A 27,703-nucleotide genomic window follows, 5' to 3' on the forward strand; every position below is an offset into this window, starting at 1 on the left:
TTTTACTGCATGGAAGGCATAAGGGCTCTAATCCACCAGTGAATATGGACAGCAATATACTTGAAGAGTTTCTCGTGAGTCCCACAGATTAACCCACTGTGTTCCCCATATCATTTAACCCTTCTCTAACTAAAGTTTGAAAGAATTTGAGTCAGAGAAATCACCAACATACATCCTTGTACTGTTGCACTGTTGCATTGTTTATAGTATTATACTGTTATATTGTTACTAGTAAATAGGCTTCGCGCCTCCCGATTAGGCAGTCAGACGGCAAGGGACCAATTGCCGCCAGACTGAGGGGCTTTCCACACTCCTTCAAAATCGCACAATGGTTGCCAATTGAAATCACTACAGTTTTGCCATTATGCACAACGTCGTTGACAATCTGCCACACACCTGAAACCGATCCGCAAAAAGCGCTTCCTTGTAGCGCTTTCAGGGAAATCCCCAAAACTGGATTCACCCTCCGGAAAGCGCTACACTCCTGCAACCAATCTGCAACACTAGCGGGAAAGTTCTGTGCGTTACCATTGTTGTGGTTTCTACAAAGTCCCTCCCCCTGGCTCAATCCTCTGATCTTCCAGCGAAGCGATCGCCATTTTTTTCTCTCCGAGCAAGCGGAGATCAAATAACTGGCAAGCTTTCGTTTACCCATGAGGCTTCCCCGGCTGCAGTCCCTCCCCAAAGCTCTTTACAGTCTCTTTACAGTCACTAAGCACAAACAACAGAGAAGCCCGTTTGCTGATGTATTTTCCCTTTATTTTTTACACTGTTTTCGGCCGAAAATCGGGCCCGTGAGGGGGGGGGGGATTTTTTTTTTCACTCGGGGGGAGCGTGGCAACGATGAAACGACAGCTCAAACACACCTGCCAGCTGGATGGGTCTCTCCGTTGCAACGAATCAACGCATATTCGTTGCAACGTGTGTGTTTAAAAAAAAAAAACCTTCCTTAAAGGGAAAGGGACAGTTTGGGAGCATGCTAACGGCTGCCCATTGGCTGCTTGACGGCCAGGGGCGGGACGAGCTCAGCAATAGCGCTTCCTTTCTAGCGATTTTTGCTGAGACCGGAAGCTTGTGGGAAACGATGGAAACGCAACTGGATTCCACTACAAAGTCAGGTATGCATAATGACGAATTCCACTATTTTAAATGGTGATTTTTCGTTCAGCAAACAATTTGCTACAAGGATCCCGGTGCGGAAAGCCCCTGACAATCGGAGGGAAGGGGCCTATCGGCACCCGCAAAGCAAACAAACCGGTCAGTCCTAGAGGAGATCAGCCCTGACTGCTCCTTAGAAGGCCAGATCCCGAAGATGAAACTCAAATACTTTGGCCACCTGATGAGAAGGAAGGACTCCCTGGAGAAGAGCCTAATGCTGGGAGCAATTGAGGGCAAAAGAAGGACAGAGAATGAGGTGGATGGATGGAGTCACTGAAGCAGTCGGTGCAAGCTTAAATGGACTCCGGGGAATGGTAGAGGACAGGAAGGCCTGGAGGATCATTGTCCATGGGGTCGCGACGGGTCAGACACGATGAGTCAGACACGACTTCGCACCTAACAACAAACGAACAAACCTGATGGCTATTTGGTAGACCGTTTACGCACTGGAGGTTTTATGCTGGGCTGCAGGCTGGAGTTTTAGTCACGGCACGTTGCCTCACCTCTTCCTGCACCCACACGGGGGAGCATTTGGCCTAGTGCACATCATCCGCCCCCGATTTGTGCTCCTGCAAGGGAGCTGCAGCAGTGAAGTTCCCAGTGCATAAATGGTCATTGATGTGCAGATTCCAGTAGTTATTTTAATAATACATTTTCTGTCTCCAGGAAACGAGAGACAGCAAGTCCTAACTATTTTGTTTTGTTTTCTAGTTAATTTTTAAAATTCTTGGTTAACAATAGAAAAAGCTGCTTTCTAAAAGAAATGCATTCAAAGGAATACAGTGGTAGATGTGCATATTCCAGTAGTTATTTGAATAATACTGTTCATCCAGAAGTTATTTTATACCGCAGTCTTTTTATCGCCAACGATACAGCTGCACTCATTGCTAAGCTGGGAATTTGGTGTGTTTCAACATATTTTATTTATATTCCACTTTTTCCTCTCAATTAAGAGACTCAAAGCTTTTCACCTAGTTCCCCCTCTTCTTAATTCCCACAACAACTCTGTGAAGTAGGTTAAACTGAAAGGTAGTGACAGGTAGATGGTCAACCTAGCAGACTTCCGTGGTCAAGCAAGGGTTTTAAACCTGGTCATTTCAGGTCCTTGTCCTACTTCACAAACTGCACTACACCACAAACTCTGAATACACACAGATTTCAACTGAAAACCACAACGTATGCATGAAGAATTCCATCATACAGCAAACAGGGAGCAGTATAAAATTTATTTTATTACCTGGTTAAAAATATGAGGTTTGACTGCTTCTACAATTGCAGATGTCTACAGAGCAGCGCAGTAGCTGTCTGACTTCATACTTCATGGTGCATTTCCAAACTGAGTGATCAGAACCAAATATCTGGCTTTGCTGAATTTCAAATCAACAGTAGCCTGTCAAACAGATTTTTTTTTCTCATGAGTAGCCAGATCCAACATGTCAGACTATGCAACTAGCAGAGAATGGCGTATTGCATTACGACAATGTGGAATGTTTCACTTTATTAGCAAGAGATGAATAAACTCACTACAAAGAAATATCAAATGCCAAAATTATTATACGATTAGAAAAGGTATACAAACGTTTTAATTAACAATCTATATTCTTTACATAGACTCAAAGATAATGTACAATACAAATGATCAACAAAAGTAACTCCCACTCTGTGACTAGTCAAGGAAATTCCCAACAGGACCCAGGAGCTCAGCCTGTTTCACAAACAGCTTCTGCGGGGAACAAACAGCTGAATAAGGCTTTTCTATTGATACGAAGTTGATTACAATTTATGTAGAAGAAGGGGAAGGAGGGGAATAAGCAAATGCTTTGCTGGTTGTCAGAGCCACAAACTGGTATTTAGAAACCCCAGAAGGGGCATGATTATGCAGAATGTGGTTAGGAAGAATAGCTGTGTTTACACCCACCAGGGGGCTCTCCCTTTCCCACCCTCTCCAGGGCCATCACTGGCCATTTGAGGAAGGAGTCGGTGGGTTGACATTACCACATATGGTCACATCACAATAAATGTTTAACGCCCACCCATTCAGAAAACCCTTTACAGCTATCAAGAAACCCCATATTTTCACAAAATCCTGGCTGAGAACCTAATTGACAGGCTGATGTGAAGAAAAACGGGATAATGTATACTTTTATGAGCTCCTTACAGTAGCGGTCCCCAACCTTCTTGTGGTCAGGGACCGCCTCCGAGGGTGGGAGAGAGCCGGTGGCCCAGCCGCCACAGCTGCACGTAAACGTGCACGCATAGTTGCCACGAATGCGTGCACATTTGCGTCGCTGGCGTGCTGGCGGCTGCGCCTGCCTCTTTCCCCCTCTCTCGCTGTGTGGGGGGGGGAAGGCAGGCGCGGCTGCTGGCAGCCCGGTACTACGGCCTTTGCGGCCCGCTACCAGGCCGCGGACCGGGGGTTGAGGACCCCCGCCTTAGAGGAAGGACAGAATTAAAAAGTACAGTAACAGTATAATCCTATGCAGATTTACTCTGGTTAACACTGCATAAAACTATAAGCAAGTTCAACAGGAGACAAAGGTCATCTAGGACAACTGTGATGCTTAACATAGTCACCATGGTGCAGTAATGAGAATGAAACTAAGATTCAAGAGACTCAGGTTTGAATTTTCACTCTGCTATGGAAGCCTGCTAAGTGACTTTGGGTCGAGTCACAAACTCTCAGCCTCACCCATCCCACAGATTATTTTGAGGACAGAATGACGGAGGGAAGAATGTTTTAAGCCACTTTGGGGTTCTACTGTGGATAAATTTGGGTATAAATGACGTTAATGTTCCTGACTTCACTACTATTACACCAATTATAAATTAAAAATATTCAATGTTATTTAGTTTCTCCTACTAAGAAACCATTCACCTGTTATTTTACCCATCTCTATTCACAGTGACACTAAATTAGTCCAACACCTCCTCACTCTTCCTCTTCACAGATCTTGACCTAATTTTCAAAGAACACTGTATTCCTTTGAAATTATTCGACCAATAAATCCATATTGGCAAGATTCTCTTAAAATACTTAGAATGACTCTGAAAGGAAATGTCAGAGCAACAGCTGCTCTATTAAAGTGATTTTTATTCTCAGTTGTACTGCTCACATAACACTGTACCATCTGCACCTGAACAATTCAGGGAAGATGAACTAATCAGCCACAGCTTGATACCTTTTCCCATCAAAACTACTCCAATTTAAGTGTGTTACAAATGGTCTGTTCTGCCCCTTTCCAGGCATTAAACTGTTCACCTTAATCTTTACATTTTTAAACATTTCTACAGTCTTCTGATATCTCATTTTTATGGAACTCTGACCACTTTTTTTTTTTTTAATGTAATGCCTGTTTTTCATTGGAATCCATTTTAAATACCTTGGTCCACTGCTTAGTAAATGCCACTCCCAGGACCAGAATGTAGTCTTTTGAATGTCTAATTCAGGCTTTCTCAAGCACTTGCCATTCCCTAGCTTTCCTCTCCCCACAACAGGAACTTTATGAAGTAGGTGAAGCAGAAAGAGCTCTGAGAGAACAGTAACTGGCCCAAGGTCATCCATCTGGCTCCATTCTCCAGATTAGAGCCCCCCGCTCTTAACCACTGCACCAAACTGGCTCTCTAGTAAGGAAATAGATGAACAAAGCCAGAATAATACCAAGACAAAACTTGCTGCAAGATAGGCCCTAACTAAATAATAAGAGTAAACTACTGGTTACTAAATGAAAAGACAAAAAAAGTGGTTACATACAGTTCTCAGTTCAAACTGGTTCCACATATCATTAGACCTGCAACCTATGTTGGACATTTCTCCCCTGCTCTAAACAAGCAGATTACTTTTTGTATTGTATCTTTACATTCTGAGTCCCTTATCCATTATACCCCTTCCACTTTCTGACTGAGATTTAAGGACTTTCTACTTGTGTCTGAGAAATGAAATCCTGACTCTAGAAAGCTTATACCCTGAAAAAACTGTTGGTTTCTAAGGTACTTCGGGTCTCAAATCTACCTCCTTCCAGTTTCAGATCATTAACTCATCTGGTTTTGATCCTGATACTCCAAGAAGGATACCAAGGTTGTTAGCTATCTCAAGAAGATCCTGGAGAATAGAGGTTATAATAAAGAATAAATAAAATGTAAAATGTTGCTAAAATCTATAATTAACAAAGCTGTACTGCCTCTAGTATTCAACTTAAAGGCAGAGAAACCAATGACTGAAGAAGAGTGAAAATGATTGGAGCTGTTCTGCTACCAGCCACACAAGTTGTACCATGCATAGAATGAGCCAACTGGCTAATAATTGGTCAGATCACTAGGGACCAAGGATAGCTTTTTTAGGAAGGCTTTCACCAATGTCTCTTTCAACACAGGCCCATACAGAGGAATGTGTTAATTCTTCAAGTCACAGTTTGACAACTTAATGTATACAGTGTTGGTTTCCTCACACTGTATCCAACTTAAAAATGATTCAATATTAATTGTGCATTAAAATTCAGATTGTTTCACTTTACGCTGCCAAATCTGGTTCGAAGAAAGTAGGTGAACGAGAAGTACAGGCAGCTGAGGTGACATTTTACTGTAAAACTTCTATTGTCTATGAAATATTCCAGAAGTATTTTACAGTAGCCTTTAAAGGTATTACTTTAAGGACAAACATTAACAAACAAGTCTGAAGTGATATAATTAGTATGCTATCTTAATGTGGAGTTTGGTTAAGGCTTTGTTCCTAAGGGGTTAAAAGACATTAAATTCTTCATATCATTATATTATTAGCATAATCTGATTTTACTAATTAGATTTTTTCTTAGTAAGAGTGTTGATCCAGAAAATTGTCAACATCTTTCATTTCACCAAAATTATGTTTGTGACATCACTTGTTCCACATTCAACAGCAAGTGCATTTATTTAATTTTGAGAATTTGGAACATAAAATGCATAGAAAAAACAATGACCTCAGTTCAAAGGCACTTGCCCAATCTGGGAAACAGAGTTCAAATTTAACCAGAGACTTTTGAGGTCTGTTACTTTCTATTTACATTTAATTTAACTTGGCATAATGGAAAGAAGTCATCATACAGTTATAGTCACTTGTGAAGTTACTGGAAGAAGATCACAAAAGTATTAAAAATATATTTTCCCAAAATTAGATTTTGATGTTGTTTAATACCCATGTGAGAGTTAATTATATAGAATGAGGTAAGATTCTGAACCATCAACTTTCTTCCACAGTATGATCATATTCTTGTAAGTCCTCTCTGCCAAAGAAATAAATAAAACAGAATTCCCTGCTATATACACACATGGACATTGGAGGGGGGGGATTAACATAGCCAACACTACTATTTTTTAAAAAAAATATTACATTCCAAGGAACATTCAAACACGGGGGAGCCAAGGAAGCTTGTAGCCAGACGCGGATGTTGGATTTTCGTAGGGCAAACTTTAATAAACTCAGAGACATGATGAGTGTCATACCATGGACTAGAATGCTGGAAGGGAAGGGAGCATGTGAAGGGTGGGCGCTACTCAAACAAGAGCTATTGCATGCTCAATCAATAACTATCCCAGAAAGACGAAAACACTGCAGGAGCTCTAAGAAGCCTATTTGGATGAACAGAGAACTTCAAGAGGAACTAAGAAAGAAAAGGAAAATGTTCAGGAAATGGAGGGAAGGACAGAGCTCTAAAGAAGAGTACCTACAGGTTACTAGGCACTGTAGATCAATCATCAGAAAGGCCAAAGCTGAGAGTGAGCTAAGATTGGCCAGGGAAGCCCATTGTAACAAGAAAAGATTTTTCAGTTATGTGAGGAGCAAACGTAAAGTCAAGGAGGCAATAGGCCCACTGTTGGGTGCGGATGGACAAACTCTAACGAAAGATGCAGAGAAAGCAGAAAGGCTTAGTGCCTATTTTACATCTGTTTTTTCCCACAGGTCAAAGTGTTTAGGCACATCTAGAGATGGCCGTAGCCAAAGGATAGTGTCTGGGTGGCAGGTTAACATGGATAGAGAGGTTGTCGAGAGGCATTTAGCTGCACTGGATGAGTTCAAATCCCCTGGTCCGGATGAAATGCACCCGAGAGTACTCAAAGAACTTTCCAGAGAACTTGCACAGCCCTTGTCCATCATCTTCGGAACCTCTTTCAGGACTGGAGATGTCTCGGAGGACTGGAAAAGAGCAAACGTTATTCCGATCTTCAAAAAAGGGAGGAAGGATGACCCAGGAAACTACAGACCAGTGAGTCTGACCTCTGTTGTGGGGAAGATAATGGAGCAGATATTAAAGGGAGCAATCTGCAAACATCTGGAGGACAATTTGGTGATCCAAGGAAGTCAGCATGGATTTGTCTCCAACAGGTCCTGCCAGACCAACTTAGTTTCCTTTTTTGACCAAGTAACAGGTTTGCTGGATGGGGGAAATTCGGTTGATGTCATTTACTTGGATTTTAGTAAAGCTTTTGACAAGGTTCCCCATGATGTTCTGATAGATAAGTTGAAGGACTGCAATCTGGATTTTCAGATAGTTAGGTGGATAGGGAATTGGTTAGAGAACCGCACTCAAAGAGTTGTTGTCAATGGTGTTTCATCAGACTGGAGAGAGGTGAGTAGCGGGGTACCTCAGGGCTCGGTGCTCGGCCCGGTACTTTTTAACATATTTATTAATGATCTAGATGAGGGGGTGGAGGGACTACTCATCAAGTTTGCAGATGACACCAAATTGGGAGACTGGCAAATACTCCGGAAGATAGAGACAGAGTTCAACGAGATCTGAACACAATGGAAAAATGGGCAAATGAGAACAAGATGCAATTTAATAAAGATAAGTGTAAAGTTCTGCATCTGGGTCAGAAAAATGAAAAGCATGCCTACTGGATGGGGGATACGCTTCTAGGTAGCACTGTGTGTGAACGAGACCTTGGGGTACTTGTGGATTGTAAACTAAACATGAGCAGGCAGTGTGATGCAGCGGTAAAAAAGGCAAATGCCATTTTGGGCTGTATCAACAGAGGCATCACATCAAAATCACAAGATGTCATAGTCCCATTGTATACGGCACTGGTCAGACCACACCTGGAGTACTGTGTGCAGTTCTGGAGGCCTCACTTCAAGAAGGACGTCGATAAAATTGAAAGGGTACAGAGGAGAGCGACGAAGATGATCTGGGGCCAAGGGACCAAGCCCTATGAAGATAGGTTGAGGGACTTGGGAATGTTCAGCCTGGAGAAAAGGAGGTTGAGAGGGGACATGATAGCCCTCTTTAAGTATTTGAAAGGTTGTCACTTGGAGGAGGGCAGGATGCTGTTTCTGCTGGCTGCAGAGGAGAGGACACGCAGTAATGGGTTTAAACTTCAAGTACAACGATATAGGCTAGATATCAGGAAAAAGTTTTTCACAGTCAGGGTAGTTCAGCAGTGGAATAGGCTGCCTAAGGAGGTGGTGAGCTCCCCCTCACTGGCAGTCTTCAAGCAAAGGTTGGATACACACTTTTCTTGGATGCTTTAGGATGCTTTGGGCTAAACCTGCGTTGAGCAGGGGGTTGGACTAGATGGCCTGTATGGCCCCTTCCAACTCTATGATTCTATGATTCTATGATCCCTCCTTGCATGCTAACACATTCTATGTCTGTATACTCTAGGTTTCAGTTACAAGAATGGATGTTTGGCATCTCAAACAAGAAGTCAAATAGTGGGCTCAGACAGAATTAAAGCAAAACTGTCAGCAAGGTAAAATTACAACTGGAAGAATCAATATTAAATGTTGTAGTGAATACACACAAATTAATCCACTAATTTTAGTATCTATACATTAACATACTCTGAAATATTGATTCTCATTTTTTACAAACACAATATATTGTGCCAAATGCAAGACAAACCTGACTCTCATATAAGCTCTCAGGTGATGGCAGAGGACTTCATGATGGAAGGTCAGGAGAAATCACAAATAATAGCTTGCTAGTAGACAAAGCTATCATTGCAGACCCCTGAATATACACCCCAACAATTTTATCTCAGAGGTCACAATCACAGAAGTGACTTCACACTGTGGATCTGCTAACACATGAAGAGCTATGAACAACCAGAAACTCCTGTCAGCAACCAAGACTGAACTGTCTCATTAGCTGGGATAAGGGCATTTCCATTCCAATGCAAACTCACAAAATAGGTTTGGATGATGCCAAACATTTAATCAACTGGTAGATCATAAAAATTGCTCAAAAGAGAATGCACACATTGCATTATAATTGGTAGTTACAGAACTTAAGCCAGGAGAGCAGCAACTATTTTATAGAATCATAGGGTTGGAAGGGGCCATACAGGCCATCTAGTCCAACCCCCTGCTCAACACAGGATCAGCCCAAAGCATCCTAAATCATCCAAGAAAAGTGTGTATCCAACCTTTGCTTGAAGACTGCCAGTTGAGAACAACTATTGGTTACTCACCGAGAAGGGTCCTTCTCCCGCGAGGGCAGGAAGACATCCTGTGGGTGTTTCCCACCTCTCTTTGAAGGAGACAGGTCAAACTGCACACTTTCTGTCCTCCATGGGAAACGCTCCAGGTGTGTCTGTTCCCGGGAAGGTACCTTGCGACTGTGGAAGGCAGCACTGCCACACTGGGGATCCACGAACAGCCATCTTTTGTCCCTTACCCACCTGTGGCAAGGTAGTCCGGAATTCAATTAACACAACAATTAAGTTTTATTAATCTCAATCAATCACAGAATGATGTTGAATCTTGCTGAGCTCCCTTTCGAAGTAGGAGAAAGACTTAGGCAAAAGAAAGGGTTTCCCATGGAGGACAGGAAGTGCGCAACATGACCTGACTTCCTCGAAGAGAGGTGGGAAACACCCACCAGGACGTCCTCCTGACCTCTGGGAGAAAAAGTGTTACACTGAAACAGGCCTGCCCCCTTGTTTTAATCAGGAACACATGATGCTTAAGAAACAAAAACCTGATTAAATAACTGTTTCTTGTCATATATAAACCAAATCATATCCAATTGATTATGCATCAATCCAGTAAAAATATTCTGTAGGCAATGTGAAGAATCATGTACATGTTGAGGCCAAACAGGGGGAGACTTGGTCTAAGACTGAATGGCACCGTAGTTGCAAAGGAAATGCAGGATTTAAGTACCAATCATTCTGATTTATTTGCCTGTCAATATTCTACAAAAGTAATTGGAAAGAGTGTCAAAAGAAACCAGGGTCAAAAATCCATTCTCATGGCATATGTTACTTACTAGATTCAATTTTTAAGTAATTACATCCATACCAAAGCAAGATACAATCACTCCTCAATAGGACTGTGCAAGCCTGTAAACCTTTCACTCTTTTAAAATCTATTATTATTATTACTATTAGTATTACTACTACTATTATTATTATTATATTTATTACCTGCCTCGCCCCGAAGGCTCGAGGCAGGTTATAACACTCAGATAAAAACTCCAGTACAATCCATTAAAACCGATATAAAAAACACAATATATACAATACAAACAACCCCATAAAACCAAGATGCTGCAGCGAAAAAACTCCTTCTGGACCTAAAACCCCAAATCTATTTCACCTAGAGGGGAATGTGTAAGAGGGTGCTAGGGTTGTGTGATTCGGCCGCCAAAGCAGCTGTTCCTGCCTGTAGCAGCCAGCGTATCTCCTTGGGGGGAGGGAGGCACGGGCGCGCCGGTCAACGCACACATGCAGGCAGCCGAATCGTACAACCCTAGTGCTGATAGACTTCGCTACCACCACTCCTATGGGGGGGGGGCTGATCTTCCCTGCCGCCCGGCTTCAACCATAGACCTGGTGGAAGAGCTCCGTTTTGCAGGCCCTACAGAACACTGAAAGCTCCAGCAAATACGCACAGTGTTTATTTTCGACTTGTTTATTAAGTTATCAAGTATAAGTCTTATTTTAATTAATTAAAATGTTGTTTTGAAGAGTTCAAAAATTCCTTCTACCTGAGTGGGCTAGCACTAACCTTCCACCCACTCTCTCTTATAGCAAACCGGAAGGAATATGAGACTCCTTTTGGAAATCAGAAATATTAAAAAGGATTCTACTAGGTATAGCTGGAGATTATTGCAAACGTTCTACCTTTCCCATCCAGAATTAATGTTTGGACCACGGAATAATTTCCAGGCGCACAGACCACCAAAATAGCATACCACATGACACAATAGAAGATTACATCTGGTTCAATTTCCACTGGGAATAAACATGGTCAACACCACTCTTTTGTCTCAGGGCAAAACAATTCACTTCAAATGTCCTCATTCAAGTCAGAGTAGGAAGAAAATATATGCACTGAACATCACATTTCTTTTCAATAGAGGTGTTTCATTGTGGGTTTAAACTGTTTCCAGGACATTTTAAAGGTCATTAATTCCTATGGTTGCTATTAAATCAGAAGCAACTTGATGATACATAATATATGTAATTAAAAGAGGCAAACACTGAAATGAGTCAAGCAGTTTAACGTATATGAGAAGGTAAACTTACTTTAGGAAAAGCTTCCTGCCATTAAGAGAAATATAACATTAAACTTGCCTACAAGTTTCCTATGGTATTTTGAAGAAAGTTTAGAAAGATACGGCCTGAAATAGATTATATCTAGTCTAAAATTCCCCTCGTTCACCTCCAGTACAGCCTGTTCTCAGAAGCCATTAGGGCAGATAGTCTAGCTCCTTCCTCAGGGAAAGCACCACTGCAACAGGAGAAACAGACACCAGGAAACACTCCTTATCAGGAGCACCAGGAAAGAAGTGCTTGCAGATGCACATAGGGATGGAGACCAGTATCAGCTGACTAATGATTCAAGCTGGATTCAAGAAACATTTCCACAAATGTATTTCCAAACATGGAGTTTTTTCTATCTCCCACTCCCACTGAACCTAAAATGTTGCCCCAGGGGGACAGGTGCCCCCAGAAATAGCACAGGGAGCATTCTGGGCTACAGCAGAAAGAAGAGACCAATATAGCTAGTGAGCACTGGTTTACAGCTGTTCCTTCATTAAGAGATTAGCATATGGAATGAACCTTTGATATGACTGCTTTTGATGACAGTTTGGGGTATATAAAATATCTCTTTAAAGAATTTGTAGTTAAGTAAAACCCTGGAGACTACTTGCACTGAAAAAACTGAGAGGCAAAAAATTACTTGATAATGGTTTCCCAGGCTGCCTGGCTTCAGGGGAGTTGAAAGATTGCCGTAAGAGATTAAAGCATAGATCTTGAAACAAACTTGTTTTTAACAAAAAGGTCTCTGAAGAAAATAAGTACTGCGGTGGTTACAACAAATAAGAGCCTCCAGTACTATGCTGCTTCAACCCAATTCCACATGAATCCTTAGAGAAGATAGCTGTGTGTAGCGATTTCAGAACTGAAGAAATTCTACCAGAATTGGGGAGGGGAGGGGGAGAATGGCACAGAACTTTCTGCCCACATAACATTATGTGTTTTGACATGAAAGGCCCAAGTTCAGATTCTTTTTTCAACCATGAAGCTCTATGAAGGGCCTTGGGCAAGCTGCTCTCTGAACTGCACAGTCATAGTAATGATAGGATTAGAAAAGTCCTATGCATTAATGACACTTATGCCTTCTTGAAAAAATCAACACAACTTCAGAGCTGGAGTGAATTTAGGGAAATGTTTTGAGACAGGTATATATAACTCTCATGTCAAATCTTGTAAATATATAAGAAAAGGAGTCAGATGAACACATTGCCATGACTTCCAATAAAACAATTATTTGGCAGCCATCAGCAAAATAAAAGCCATTGCCAACAGTTTGCAAGTCTGTCCTGGAACAATGCTTTATTACTAGGCCATTTATCACTGGTTACTAGAAGATACAGATCTGACCTTTAGCATCTCAGAATCTCAACTATTTACAGGCATTACTTCCTTGCTGACAATTGTAGGTTGTCTGGTGTAATCCACTTTGTTTATTCTACTGATTCTATAAATAGCTATTTCTGTATATCATCATAGTCAACTTCAGGGCTTTCACCTACATGGTACAAATGTTTAAACCAGCCTTTCTCAATTTTTTTACCATTGAGAAACCCCTGAAACATTCCTCAAGTTCTGAGAAACACCAGAAGTGGCATGATTGTGCAGAATATGGTAGGGAACCATAGTTATGTACACATCCACCCAAGGCCCCTCCCCTTTCCTCCCCCTCCAGGCCCAACACTGGCCATTTGGGGAGGGGGAGTCGACATGACCACATCTGTAAACTGCTCAGGGAGTGGTATCAACAAAACAGTAAGGCTAAGGGGGGATGGGCTGAGTCCAGGATAGGGAACAGGGGCCAACTATTGGCCCCTTGGCCCCAGACTGGCAGGAATTCCAGCCAGAGGGGTGAGGGGCCAAATGTAAGGTGCAAAGCACCTTCCGATTCGGCCCTGACCAGGACAGACCAGAGTTCCATCCAGTTGGGAGGCGCTTTGCGCCTCCCAACCCACCCAGCCAGCCCAGCCAGGGGCAATCTGGAGACATTGCTGTCAGTCTGCTCCTGACCACTGCAGGGAGAGGAGGTCAGTAGGGCTGCCAAGGGAGATGAGAACAGAGGCTTGGACAGGCTGTGCCAGCCCTTTTTGCCCCAAGGCTGTCCTAACTGTCATGTCCAACTGCAAATTGCCTCAGAACCCTGACAGAGCTGGCAGGAGGCTGCAGAATGCTCCCCCTCCCCCCCTTCAGGCTTTCTGGGAAGGTGACAGCCCCTGAGGCATTTGCGAGAGCAACGCAGGGGAGCCTCAAGGCATGGGGGTGGGCATTCCTTTTTTGGGGTGGTGGGAGAATTTCTCCTTCTGCCAAACGCCTGATAGGGAGGCCACAGAAATGCCCATTCTCACTTAAAATACTGCTCTGGCCGGGGGTTAGACACAGTCAAGCCATGTGTATTTCTTCTTTGCAACTCTCTGCAGATTTGAGGCCACTGCACAGCGTTATTCTGCAGACGAAACTGGATACTGTTGTGGAGGTTCTTTTGTCTCCTGTTTCATCTGCACAACAACCCTGTGCAGTAGGCCTCAAGTCTTTCAATTCAACAACAACCTGTGTGGGAGGCCTTAAATTTCTCTTCTCTATCACAACACTGTCCAAAGTAGCCCTTTCTGCCTGGGGGGCTGAACTTTATACTATGAAGATGAGCTGTAATTCCAGGAGCTCTCCAGGCCCCACCTGGAGGTTGGCTACCCCTGGGTTGGAAATATTCCTCAAATTTTGGAGGTGGGACTTCAAAATCGTACAATGCCTCAGAGTCCAGCCTTTGAGGAGGCTGCGGGTGCGGTTCTGGGCCCGTAGGTGGGGGGGGAAACCTTCCCCCCCGCCCCAAAAGCACACCTAGTGCCCGTTGTATTTACAAGTACAATGCGCTTGGTCACTAGTATGGTCATATTACTCAATGTTTAACAAATTTTAAAAACATATTTAAAAACTAATTAACTCCCACCCGTTCAGTAAACCCTCCCAGGGCTTTCATGAAATCATGATTGAGAAAACCTGGTCTAAAGGGAAGAACTCCCTTTAATATACTATTTACGTAGTTCTGGATTCCCAATCACCATCTAGCCAGAGGTGTACAAAAGGGCCAAATTCTGATTTTGGGGACTGTTATCATAACTTTCAGCATCTAGCCACCATTTCATGAGTATGGTTCTCTTGAGCCCTGTGACTGTCCCAACACCAGAAGTGGGGAGGGTGGAGAGGCTGTTGGCATAGAACTGAGCTAAACCTCACCATTGTTTTAATAAAGAAAGCACCATAGAAATGCTGAATATTATTCTCCAGTTGTCATCACTGCTACTGAGAGGCAACTTGGTGTAGTGGTTAGGAGTATGGACTTCTGGTGAGCCACAGCTAAGCTATTCTGGTGACTTAGGCCTCCATGAAGAGGGAGGAATCAAATATCACTCTCAGGTTGTGCAGCATTAAGCTGCATGCCATCAAGGTTAGGTAGGCACATTTCCTCTACTAATCCTTTTCTACACAGACACAGGACCCCCATTTTTTACTTCAGCTTCAGGTGACTGCTTTATATAAAGTGTCCAGTCTCTAGTCAGTCTGTTATACCAACTGAAAGGATGAACTGGAAAAATTGTTGGCCAGTACATACAAGTCCTTTAGTTAAGGGGACTCTGGGTCACCAAAGAGCCATAAAAGTAATCAACTAGCATAATGACCTGGACCTTAGAACAATCAGGAAACTAGTGGAATTGCTTAAAATTAAAGTTCAGATCTTACCTGCTTAAATATGCAGACAAACAGCTCATTTTGCACCAACTGATGTTTCCAGATCATTTTCAAGGGCAATCCCACAAGGATCATGTTACAATAAATCCATCTCATCATATTCTGACAAGGTATTGATGGTTTTTAATATGTTGCTCCTTTTATGTCACACCTCAAAATATTGCAAAATTTGGTACCTTCGCAACACATAGGCATAATTTTAAAATCAGCCTATTGAAAGCTATTGAACTGACAACAGCAAGCAGATTAATGAATACATAGATCAAACGCTATGGCTGTAATTCCATGAAAAGCTTTTATTTCAATTGTACCGAGTTATTCTACTCCAAGTAGCTCTTTGTCAGCAATTTAGAAATAACTTTAGATGCAAATAATTTTCTTTAATGTGCTTCACAGCCCACAGTGCATTCCCAAGGCTGCTCAGGAAAAAAAAAACTACATAGGAGAGTGAAATATTGGTCTTACCTGAAGGTTCCTTCTCTACAGTGGGGCAAAGTCATCCAAGGATGGATAGGTCATGCCTCTGCTCACTCAGGTAGGGCTATTCAAATTCAAATGAATTGGATGGCCTTATCTGGGTGACCAAGGACTGGCCTTCCAGTTTTTTTAACAAGCTCCTCCATGAACATGTCAGTCCTGATTATGAGGACCATCTGAGTTCAACATTCTGGCAGATCCTCCAAATCTTTGTTTTTGTTGTTTGTCTTTCATGTCACGCATGTGTCGACCTGTAACTGTACACTCCGTCTTCAATTACCTGTAGATGTGTCTCAGGGATTCCATGTGGAACTTTCGCTGCCTGAACCCATACGTTGAGGGTTTTAAGATTCAGAATGAGCCTCTAATTGCCTGTCTTCTTTGGAACTATGAAGAGAATGAAGTATATTCCCTTGAAGCACTGGTCCTCTGGAAACAATTCCATAGCCCCATATCCATAAGGTGTTGAATCGCCTGCATCAGGGCTGCTTTCCTGCTGGGATGTTTCAGAACCAGTGAGGAAACAAAGTAGTTTGTTTGGTAGTGTGGTACACTCGATACTGTCTCCCTCAGTGATGATCAAGAGGACCCGTGTGTGGCTGCCCAGGTGTCTTTGAAATGCTGCAGAGGGTTTGTAATCTCTGGCTTGCTTTGAGGAAGCCAATCTATAGGAACGAAAGGAGTGAGGTCATTGTCTGTCATCCCCCTGCTTTGTGGCAGACAATAATAGTATGACCTTCTTCCTATCCTTGGTTTCTACTATGACCTTCTCCAAATTCAACTTACCAAAGAGCAGGCAGCCCGAGAAATTTTCCATGGCCAGGGCAACCTTGGAGGTTTCCACTTTCCAATTTTAACCAGACATTGCAGCAGTTAATGATGTTAGCCACTTGTGCCCTAGCTACAAACTAGATCAAGTCTTGGCCTTCATCAGCAATGAATTCTGCTGCTCTCTTTATCGTAAGATGTGTCGGCTTCAGTTGTCGATTGGTTTCATCTGGCAACTTCATCCGATTGTCCGCCCAGACCATGATGGCCCAAGTGAAATTGGATATCCCTGTTGTGGATCAACTAGGAGGTAGCCTTGTGTGATCTTTTCAGCACCATCTGATTGCACTTGTCAGTGTTGTCCTTGAGGACATTATTGCAATCTTTGGACAGGACCACACCTGAGTGAAGAGCCACCACAGATACATCAACCAGGGGGATCTTGAGGTCTTCCATAGTTTTTGTTTGCAGACAACACATTATTTTTTTCCCGTTAGGAATGCCAGTATACCCCATTCTGACCTCAGGGTTGGTTGGTAGTGGCTGGGGAAGATGCTATTCTGCTGCAGAGAATCCCTGAAGATACTATCATCCAGGTCTACCATCTCAGGTTCCCCCAACTCCTCAGGGGGCTCAGGAGGCACCAGGTATTTGATTGTTGACAACACCTTAGAGAGAATTGGCTGGAAGTGCTCTGCGTGGAATAATCTAGTTGAGACATGCTATGGCTGATCCTCAGTCCCAGACAACTCTCCCTCCTCTTTATTGGAACACAAATACAGTGAAAGTGCTTCCCCTGAGTGTCCAGCTACTTACACTCCATCGAGATCTTTGTCTTCCTAAGATTCCTCCCCCTCTTCCATATCCTCTACCAGATTGGGGAAGTGGAGTGAGGTGGTGGCCAAGCTGACAGGCCTTGCACCAGCCCTAGCAATCCCTTGTGTCAGTGAAGGGGCTCCCATCTCTCTTGAACACTTGGCTTGCACCCCTCTGAGAGGGGCCTCAAAACTGGGCTCCTCAATTTCCCCTGCCTGCCTGGCTAGGAATGATGTGGGAGACTTCTGTGCAGAACTAGAGACCGGTCCTGGTCCCTGGTAGGGTAGTCCACAGCCTTAGGCTCACATAAAGTTCTGGTTTGGGGCAATAGCCCAATATGCCCATAGGACCCACAGCTCCACTCCTGGTAGTGGGGGTGCTGACTCGGCATCACCGGCCCCATTCCTCACAGGGCCTGACAGAAACCTGGAAATGGAGGCTGAGTGTAGTCACGTTCGGGGAAGGGGACATAGAAGCATGGTGGTAGGAAAGGGGAAATCCCATGGGGCAACCACCAGATCTGGATAGAGTGGGCCGGTCGTAAGAGAAGAATGCTCTGTGGGTGCTGCTGCCACCACTGAAGTGGCCAGTCTTTGTTCTGTTAGTCCATAAATCAATGGCAACGTGGGCACCTTTATGTTGGGGGAAGAACTTGCACTAGATGTCGGTATTACAGAGGCGATGAGGGTCGCCAGGTTAGGGGGAGGGCTTGGCACCAAAGGAGAAGTGGGTGCAGCCATTACATGGCTACTCGAGCAATCCGACTTCCCAGCCCGTTTCCCTGTTTTGTCTTGTCTTGGATGAGGCTTTACAATCCATGCTGCTCCCCCTCTCCCCCACAGAATAGGTACCCTGATCAGAAGTGTTCCCGCCATCCCCCCAGGACCCTGAAAGGGAGCCCCCAAGATGCAGGCGGATCTCACCAGAGAGGCATGGTGTCCCCCAGAAGGTTCTTCGATGTCTGATGAGGCAGTGAAAGAGCCCAGCCCCAGTACCTCAGGTGACTCCCTCGACAGGGCAGCCAGCTGATGCCCTATACCAGCCACAGACTGAGCCCCCAGCCTGGGGCCAGGGTCCTGGGCAATCAAAGGAGTCCACCTGCATCTCACTAAGGCTAGGTCTCAGAGCCGTCCTTGCTTTTGGGGGCAGTAGAGCTCATCTTGGAGCCATTCTTCTTGCTCTTCGAGCCAAAAGATTTAACTTCCATTGTTATTGGAGCAAAGGTATGATTTTCTTGTGTTGTTTTGGAAACAAACCTTCTATCTGAGCGAACAGCTAGTCCTTGGTCACCCAGATAAAGGTAAAGGTAAAGGTATCCCCTGTGCAAGCACCAGGCCATGTCTGACCCTTAGGGTGACGCCCTCCAGCGTTTTCATGGCAGACTCAATACGGGGTGGTTTGCCAGTGCCTTCCCCAGTCATTACCGCTTACCCCCCAGCAAGCTGGGTACTCATTTTACCGACCTTGGAAGGATGGAAGGCTGAGTCAACCTTGAGCCGGCTGCTGGGATCGAACTCCCAGCCTCATGGGCAAAGCTTTCAGACGGCTGCCTTACCACTCTGCGCCACAAGAGGCTCATTGGTCACCCAGATAAGGCCACCCAATCCATTTGAATTTGAATAGACCTACCTGAGTGAGCAGAGGCATGACCTAACCATCCTTGGATGACTTCCCCCCTACTACTTTGGCAAGTACTTCCTGGATCTGGCCAGTAATTAAACTACAGTTCTGGAGCTGGACTCAGTAAATATGTAACCTCGGCAAATACCATCCCAGTCACAGATTTTAACTCAAGAATACAGAATCTAAGAGATGATTAGCTTCATTTATAGAAGGCAGCTGCTGATATGGACCTTTCTCATTATTCTCTTCTCACAGCAACACCCCTAAAACCTCTAGAAAGATAATTCTGGAGGCCACAAACTCTGCACAAAAAGCTATATAGGCCAAAATAGACCTGAACGAAGCTAAGAAAATTGTATAGCTTACTTTCCTCATTGCAGTCCCACACCTAGACATATTTTCCTGTCTCAACATGGGTCCAATTTTCTCTAAATATATAAGCTGGCCTATATCTATGTTCCAGTCTACTGTCAAATACACAAAATCAGGGACAATGTTTAGGAACTTCTCTCATGACTTGTCTATAACTCAACAGCAAATTTCACATTCCAGTAGCCTTCTTAGACAAATATGACATTTATCCTAAAATTGAGAGGACATATCAGAAGGCCAGATCCTGAAGATGAAACTCAAATACTTTGGCCACATCATGAGAAGAAAGGACTCCCTGGAGAAGAGCCTAATGCTGGGAACGATTGAGGACAAAAGAAGAAGGGGACGACAGAGAATGAGGTGGCTGGATGGAGTCACTGAAGCAGTAGGTGCAAACTTAAATGGACTCTGGGGAATGGTAGAGGACAGGAAGGCCTGGAGGATCATTGTCCATGGGGTCGCAATGGGTCGGACACGACTTCACACCTAACAACAACAACAATCAACTTGTCTACAATTACAGTGCTGGAAGAAATGCTTTAAAGTGTCCCCTTTATGAAAACTTCCTTTCAAATGTTATTGTAATAATTCAACATTGGCTGCAACCTTCTTGACAGCTAACATTTCTTTAACAAAAATGCCTCAGATGGATTATGTACAACATTCTTTCAAGAATTAATTTCCTTTCAGTGTAAGAAACTAAGGCGCTTTAAAAAATATGTAGTTTACATCTTGAGGATACACCAGCTTTAAAATGTTATTTTACAAAATAACAGTGATATTTTTGTAGAGAGGCAGTCTTGGCAGCAACTTTCAGATATGGGGGAAAAATGATCTACTTTTCCATTACACTTTTAATGTAAGGTTAAGGCACATATGTAAAAGTTTATATATTTAAGAATCAAAATGAAAAGCCATTTTAACGTCCATGATGGTCAACTTCCGAATTACAACAGGAGTAATTTTAAAGAAAATAGTCACTGAAATGACTCATTGTGAACAGTCTTAATTCTTCTGTAACTGAGCTGTAACTAAAGCAATATAATAGTTCTGAGCTGGAGCACCTTTCCTATAAGGAAATGCTAAAGAGTATGGTTTATTTTTTAAAAAGATAACTAGGGGGGGACATGATAAAAGTTTATAAACTTAAGCATGAGTTGAGAAAAGAGATAGAAAGGGTTCTTTGCCCTCTCCCATATCAGCATTTTGCGGATGTAGCGATGGCCACAAGCATACAAAGGCTTCTAAATGGGGTTAGGCAGATTCAAGGAGGAGTGATCCATCAATGGGTACTAGGACATAATGATTAAAGGAAACCTCTATATTTAACCAAGAAACCTCTGAATTCCAGTGCCAGGAAACACATCAAGGGAACCCCTTGACCTATGTGTCTTGTGCATTGCCCCCTCCTGAGGTAACTGATTGGCTGCTGTGTGAAATAGAATGTAGGACTAAACAGATCCCTGGTCTCTTCTTATTGTTCTTAAAATAGCTTGCTTCTCTACCTTTGTTCCCAAGTCTTACAGTTTGTACCATTTGGGAGGCTAAGGTATTGCAATAATTTAAGAAAACAGAGGTCTGTAAAATCTTTTGCAAGGACTTAAGGCCGAGCGTCAAAGAATTGAGGCTTTTGAACTCTGGTGCTGGAGAAGACTCTTGCGAGTCCCTTGGACTGCAAGGTGAACAAACCGGTCAGTCCTAGAGGAGATCAACCCTGACTGCTCTTTAGAAGGCCAGATCCTGAAGATGAAACTCAAATACTTTGGCCACCTCATGAGAAGGAAGGACTCCCTGGAGAAGAGCCTAATGCTGGGAGCGATCGAGGGCAAAAGAAGAGGGGGACGACAGAGAATGAGGTGGCTGGATGGAGTCACTGAAGCAGTAGGTGCAAACTTAAATGGACTCCGGGGAATGGTAGAGGACAGGAAGGCCTGGAGGATCATTGTCCATGGGGTCGCGATGGGTCGGACACGACTTCGCACATAACAACAACAAGGCCAAGTAAACAAGCAGATTATATGGATGAATGCCTTGCCCAATCGGTACACCGCCCATGGCGCCGTGGGCGCCACGGACTAAATAAAAGAGTAAGTTTGCCCAGATTATGTGGTAAAATTGGGTGCCCCGGCTTATATGCGGGTCAGCTTATATTTGAGTATATACAGGACTTCAACTGAAATATCGAACTAGAAAACGAACGCAAATTACATGTGGTTGAAATGTTATACTAAAAAATCAAAAGCCTTACATGGAAATGATGTTATTGCAATAATGTGTATAAGAATTTAAAGACGATATAGCACATACTTCACTTATATTATAAAACAAAAGTATTGAAAACTGTTAGACCTGGACTAGCTGACTGATCTTCATTCTCATTTGTATCTGATAAAATAAGTTTCAACATGAAAGCTTATATCCTAAAATTCTGTGTCTTTAAGGTGTTACTAGACCAAATTTTTGTTCAACTACCACCTGGCCCTGGTAGACCGCTCTTCCTACTGAGATCAGGGCCCTTTGGGACTTTAAACAGTTCCGGAGACAGAGCTGTTCCACCAGGCCTACGGTTGAGGCCAGGAAATAACATCAGGAAGACACTGGCTTCCCTGCTACAGAACCATCCAGCAACTGAAATCTTTCCAACATGCACTATCCACTCAGTAACATCTAAATTGGAAAGTGAAGGCAGTTTTTAAAAATAATTTTAAAACTTAAACTTAAAACTGATTATTTTATATGTAATATATTTTTATATTATTTAACTTGAGCCAACCAGGGAAGGGCAGGATGTAAAAGTAAAATATAACACAGCTACCCACTTTAAACTATGAGTAGGCCTTTACTCTCAAGGAGACCTGCACTGGCAGACTTTAGTCCAGTCTACCCTTTAGGTGCCAATAGGAAAAACACAGGACGGTCTCAGATAACTCAAAACAAGAAGAGAAGACCTATCCTTATAGCATTGTTGTTGTTATTAGGTACGAAGTTGTGTCCAACCCATCGCGACCCCACGGACAATGATCCCCCAGGCCTTCCTTTCCTCCACCATTCCCCGGAGTCCATTTAAGTTTGCACCTACTGCTTCAGTGACTCCATCCAGCCACCTCATTCTCTGTCGTCCCTTCTTCTTTTGCCCTCAATCGCTCCCAGAATTAGGCTCTTCTCCAGGGAGTCCTTCCTTCTCATGAGGTGGCCAAAGTATTTGAGTTTCATCTTCAGGATCTGGCCTTCTAAGGAGCAGTCCGGGCTGATCTCCTCTAGGACTGACCGGTTTTGTTCGCCTTGCAGTCCAAGGGACTCGCAAGAGTCTTCTCCAGCACCAGAGTTCAAAAGACTCAATTCTTTGACGCTCGGCCATCCTTATGGTCCAACTTTCGCAGCCATACATTGCAACTGGGAATACCATAGCCTTGACTAAACGCACTTTTGTTGGCAGGGTGAAGTCTCTGCTTTTTAGGATGCTGTCTAGATTTGCCATAGCTTTCCTCCCCAGGAGCAAGCGTCTTTTAATTTCTTTGCATTTCTTACAGCATTTCTTATAGCATTAAACAATAATAAAGAATGTTTTTCAACAATGTACTTTCTTGAGCTTGCATTCAGTTTATTTCATTCCAAGGACTTGCCACTGAGGAAAAGATAATAGAAAACGGATTTTATCTGGAAAACAGTTCTGGCTGACATCCTTGGATGAATGAAATAAACTGAAAGTAAACTCAAGAAAGGACATTGTTTAAAACCTTGACTATCCTTTAGGTGCAGCTGGGGTCCACTCCTGCCTTTTCTTCCATTTGGTAACTAAAGTTTACCCTTTTTCATGGAGGTTTCTGGGTTCCTCCACTGCATATCCTGACAGGATATCATGGAGAATAACAAGCTGGCTCCTAAATTTCTGCCCTTTTGTCTAGAACTAAAGCTTTTTAAGGTCCACCTTAACAGCCAAAATAAATGGAAATACTTGGATAACCTTGCCATTTACAAACTATCATAAAAGGTATTTAAAGAAACAAATGTATCCCCAGAAAAGGCCCACAACAAATTCACCCTTTAGTATGTGGTGGAAAATGAAAGCAGTTTGAAAATCCTGCCAAATACAAACAGTGGAAACAGTGAAGAGTTGTCAAGTTTTATTTTAAACTTTGATTTGAAAAAAAAAATCTAAACCTTATGTTCTCAACAACTACACACTCTAGCTTGCTCACAAAAACTTGGATTTCAGAGAAATATTCTGTCATTTGCAATTATTAGAAAAATTATTTTTGCAAAAACCTCCATTATCAAACATACAAGGTCTCTTTAAGGATAATATTGTATAAAACTGATGTTCACCTTGGAGATAACAAGGTAAAACAGGACTAATGTTCTGAAATCACCACAAAAAAGTTTCAGAATGCAGCTGTGTTGGTTTACAACAGAATGCTTAGATTTGACAACTTTGGGAGCTTTCTTTGACCTATTATTATTATTGTTATTGTTATTATTACATTTATAGGACCGCCGTCTCAGCCCAGCCGTCTCATCTTATACATCATATTAAATGCACAAAATAAGCAGCTAAAATAACTAGAGAATCACCCCTACATCCTGCTAGCAGCCTCTCCTACAAACCAGGGTATAGATAAGACAAGGGAGAATGTGGGGGGAGGTCTTAGATGTTACTGGCAGCCGTGCCTCAACCAAATGCCTGATGGAAGACCTTGAAAATCTTGCGGGTCCATAAAGCACTACTGGGCTTAAATATACTCCCCAATAGATACCATATCCTATTCCTGTATATTGTATTTACATAATGAATTGAAATAGAACCTGCCAACAACATTCCAGGTATGCCCTGTGCAAGGGAGTCCAAGACAGGAAATCTAATTTTCAGAGCAAAGAGGTAGTGGAGGTCCTGGTCATTGTCTGTCTTAACCCTATCCCCTCAGGAATGCTGCCTTTCTCAGATGTTCTAAGAATATGCATGAATGAGAGGGGGAGAATGTATATTGTATTGTATTGTATTGTATTGTATTATATTATAACTTAGATTTATTGCCCACCATCCCAGTGGCTCATGACAGGTTACACTGGTCTGAATAAAACCCCATTAAAATCCCAAACATAAAACATCACCATCCAAATGAACAATGTAAAAAAGAAGAATGACAGAAAAAACCATAAAAAACCCATCCCCTCTCCCGGTAACTCAAATGGGAAGTGGGAAGAGGGGGCAGATGAAACCAAGCCGCCATACACACAATATCCTGGAGGGGGGCCAACAGATCTTTCTCATTGCGCCAGCCTGAACCATAGACCTAATGGGAGAGCTCCATTTTGCAGGCCCTGTGGAACGCCAAAAGCTGCTGCAGAGCCTGCAGCTCCTCTGGGAGCTCATTTTACCAGGTACGGGCCAGGATTGAAAAGGCCTTGGCCCTAGTTGAGGACAGGCACACTTCCATCGGGCCAGGCATAACAGATGTAAACAACAGATGCAAATAGAGGGAGCTAAGTGCTCCTTTTAACCTAATATTTGCAGTCTCCAATCCCGCTTTACATGCAATTAGGGTACACCAGATAGCAGAATAATCTATCCTGGTAGAACAAGCCCCTAGCCTGAAATAGAGATATTGCAGTTTTAGATTTTACATTTAAGTGCTAGATGTTAGCATTCAGAATCATGAAAAGAGGCACACATGCAAACATAAGACATTTTTTTTTAACAACGAGACAAAAGCTTCTCCCCACTTGTATGACAGCAATGAGATCCAGAATACAAAATGGATAATAAACTCATATATTTTGTAAAGAAAACCTGGGAGAATCAATAAGCCCCCAGATATCAGACCATACAGAAGATTTAGATACAGCAATAACTTTAAAAGAGATAAGTAATTAGCAAACCTGAAACAAAAACTATCTAGGCCCATATGGGCTCAGTAATGGTGAGATTCTTTTAAACACGGAGGATGCAATACTTATGGACTTGACTGCCTCAGACATCTTTCCCTACTTTGACCAAGCTTCTGCATTTCAGTTTGGATAATTCAGTATCATGGATGTTTCTGAGAGGCAAAGAAGTTGAAAGGAGGCTATAAATGGGAAAACAGTAACATTATTCATTGTGTATGTTTGTCTCAATAAATGTACAGAATATGCGTTCATTACAAGTATAATATGAGGTAATTTGTTTATTGTTGTTAGGTGCGAAGTCGTGTCTGACCCATCGTGACCCCATGGACAATGATCCTCCAGGCCTTCCTGTCTTCTACCATTCTCCGGAGTCCATTTAAATTTGCACCAGCTGCTTCAGTGACTGCTTCAGTAATAAAGTATGAGGTAATAAAGTGGGTCAAACAAGAATCTCTTGGCTAGAAGTACAGTGCTGCTAAACCTGAAAATATGGTCCTAATTCCCATTTGTACTACTTAATATTTTGTACTTAATATTTGTATCACCTATTAAATATTTTGTATCACCAAAGAAACATACACAAGTGTAGCATGTATACTGTGTGTACATGGGGGGGGGGGCTGGCAAACACAGTAGTGGGAAAATCTGAGGGCAATATAGTATTATTTTGGAGTCTTCTGCATGAGGAAAGTCATTTGGAGATATTTATAAGCATCTGAGCAGCTGATAATCTAAGTGCATCTGCAGAAACTATAAGGCTTGGGGATCAAAGTTGATGCTGGGGTAAAGATTCAGGGAAAGAACAAGTGAAATCTGTCGTGCAAGGCAGTACTAAGTACAAGGGATCCAAAATTCAGGTGGCTTTTCTGCATCCAATAAATATAGAGAAATGCTTACCTAATGTAGTTGTTATATTCCAGCCGCTCCGCATGACGTCACCCACATCCAGCTTCTGGGCAGCAAACTGCTCACTGCATCCTCCATTTTAAATTGCGAGTTCAGGAATCACATAAAGTGGATTCACCAACATAAAAAGCACTACTACCGGAAAGCAACCAGCATAAGGAAGGTATGGAGGCTCAAAGTTTCTAAAGTCACCTGCTTCGTCCCACCCTCGCACCCGCCTCCCTCTTCATTGTTCCTGGGGATGAGAATGTCTTTTTAAAAATGGCTAACTTCCTGGAGCAATTAATAGGCCATCACGCATGTAGGCAATGCCAGAAATATAAGATATTTTTTTCAAAGCTGTAACACAAAGTGTGCCTCTCGAAACCCCCCCCCAAATCATGAACAATATTAATTTTTACATGTCTCAAAAGTCTGTGCATGTGACAGAATCAGTTATAGCAAGCAAAAATGTGGGGACATAGAAGAATGATAGAAAACAAATATTCCTTTTGAGGTGGCTTGTGAAAGAATAGTGAAAGGTTGATGAGCAAAGTGGATACTACCTCTTCAGTACAGGTACAGAGTTCTCACAATGGGGGGAAACTTCCACAAAGGAAAGATGGATATCTAGGGCTGAAAGGTGGGTGTGTCAGAAATTATCTTAGTTACCTTATTAGCACATGGGATGTCATCCGAGGGATAATTGTCATCAGTTAGAGACTCATTAATGAGCCTCTTGTGGCGCAGAGTGGTAAGGCAGCTGTCTGAAAGCTTTGCCCATGAGGCTGGGAGTTTGATCCCAGCAGCCGGCTCAAGGTTGACTCAGCCTTCCATCCTTCCGAGGTCGGTAAAATGAGTACCCAGCTTGCTGGGGGGTAAACGGTAATGACTGGGGAAGGCACTGGCAAACCACCCCGTATTGAGTCTGCCATGAAAACGCTGGAGGGCGTCACCCCAAGGGTCAGACATGACTCGGTGCTTGCACAGGGGATACCTTTACCTTTTTAGAGACTCATTAACTGTGATAAGATTATCCCAATTACTATTAACAGGGTATTGTGGCAAATGCACCTTGACTGAAGCAAAAAAATCTGGACACGTCTGAAAGCTTTTAATGCACAATTAAGTCCTCCAACTGCTAGGCTACATGGTCCCTTGAACCTGCAGGAGTAATTTTATGTACAGGCAGGAAGCCAGCTGGCATATGATGGGCATGTCAGTACCAAACCTTGCGCCTCTAACTCAGCCTTTTCCAATCTTTTAACCATGGAGGAGCCCCTGAAAGAAATTTTCAGCCTTTGGGGACCCTCAGAGGTTATGTCAGCTGGGCACACCTCCCATGCCACACCCACCGGTAGTGACGTGTCACCAGAAATGACATCACCACCTGCACCTTTGGCCTCCCTTTCACTTCCTCTCCTCACCTTTACTACTACTATGGCAGCTCCACCTGATG

General features: G+C 43.0%; 1 protein-coding gene across 5 annotated transcripts in view; it reads right to left on the reverse strand.

The window, feature by feature from the left end:
* LCLAT1 (lysocardiolipin acyltransferase 1) overlaps window positions 1–27,703 on the reverse strand; it is a 138,673-nt gene that overhangs the window by 103,301 nt on the left and 7,669 nt on the right. For 2 of the 5 annotated variants that reach the window (XM_077341039.1, XM_077341030.1), the window contains exon 2: window positions 2,396–2,548. The exons of the other annotated variants lie outside the window; for them this stretch is intronic. The gene's annotated coding sequence lies outside the window, so the exon portion shown is untranslated. The remainder of the gene's footprint in view (window positions 1–2,395; window positions 2,549–27,703) is intronic. 5 annotated transcript variants of the gene reach the window in all.

The sequence above is a fragment of the Paroedura picta genome, chromosome 1 (assembly GCF_049243985.1).
Source record: "Paroedura picta isolate Pp20150507F chromosome 1, Ppicta_v3.0, whole genome shotgun sequence".
NCBI classification, from domain to species: Eukaryota; Metazoa; Chordata; class Lepidosauria; order Squamata; family Gekkonidae; genus Paroedura; species Paroedura picta.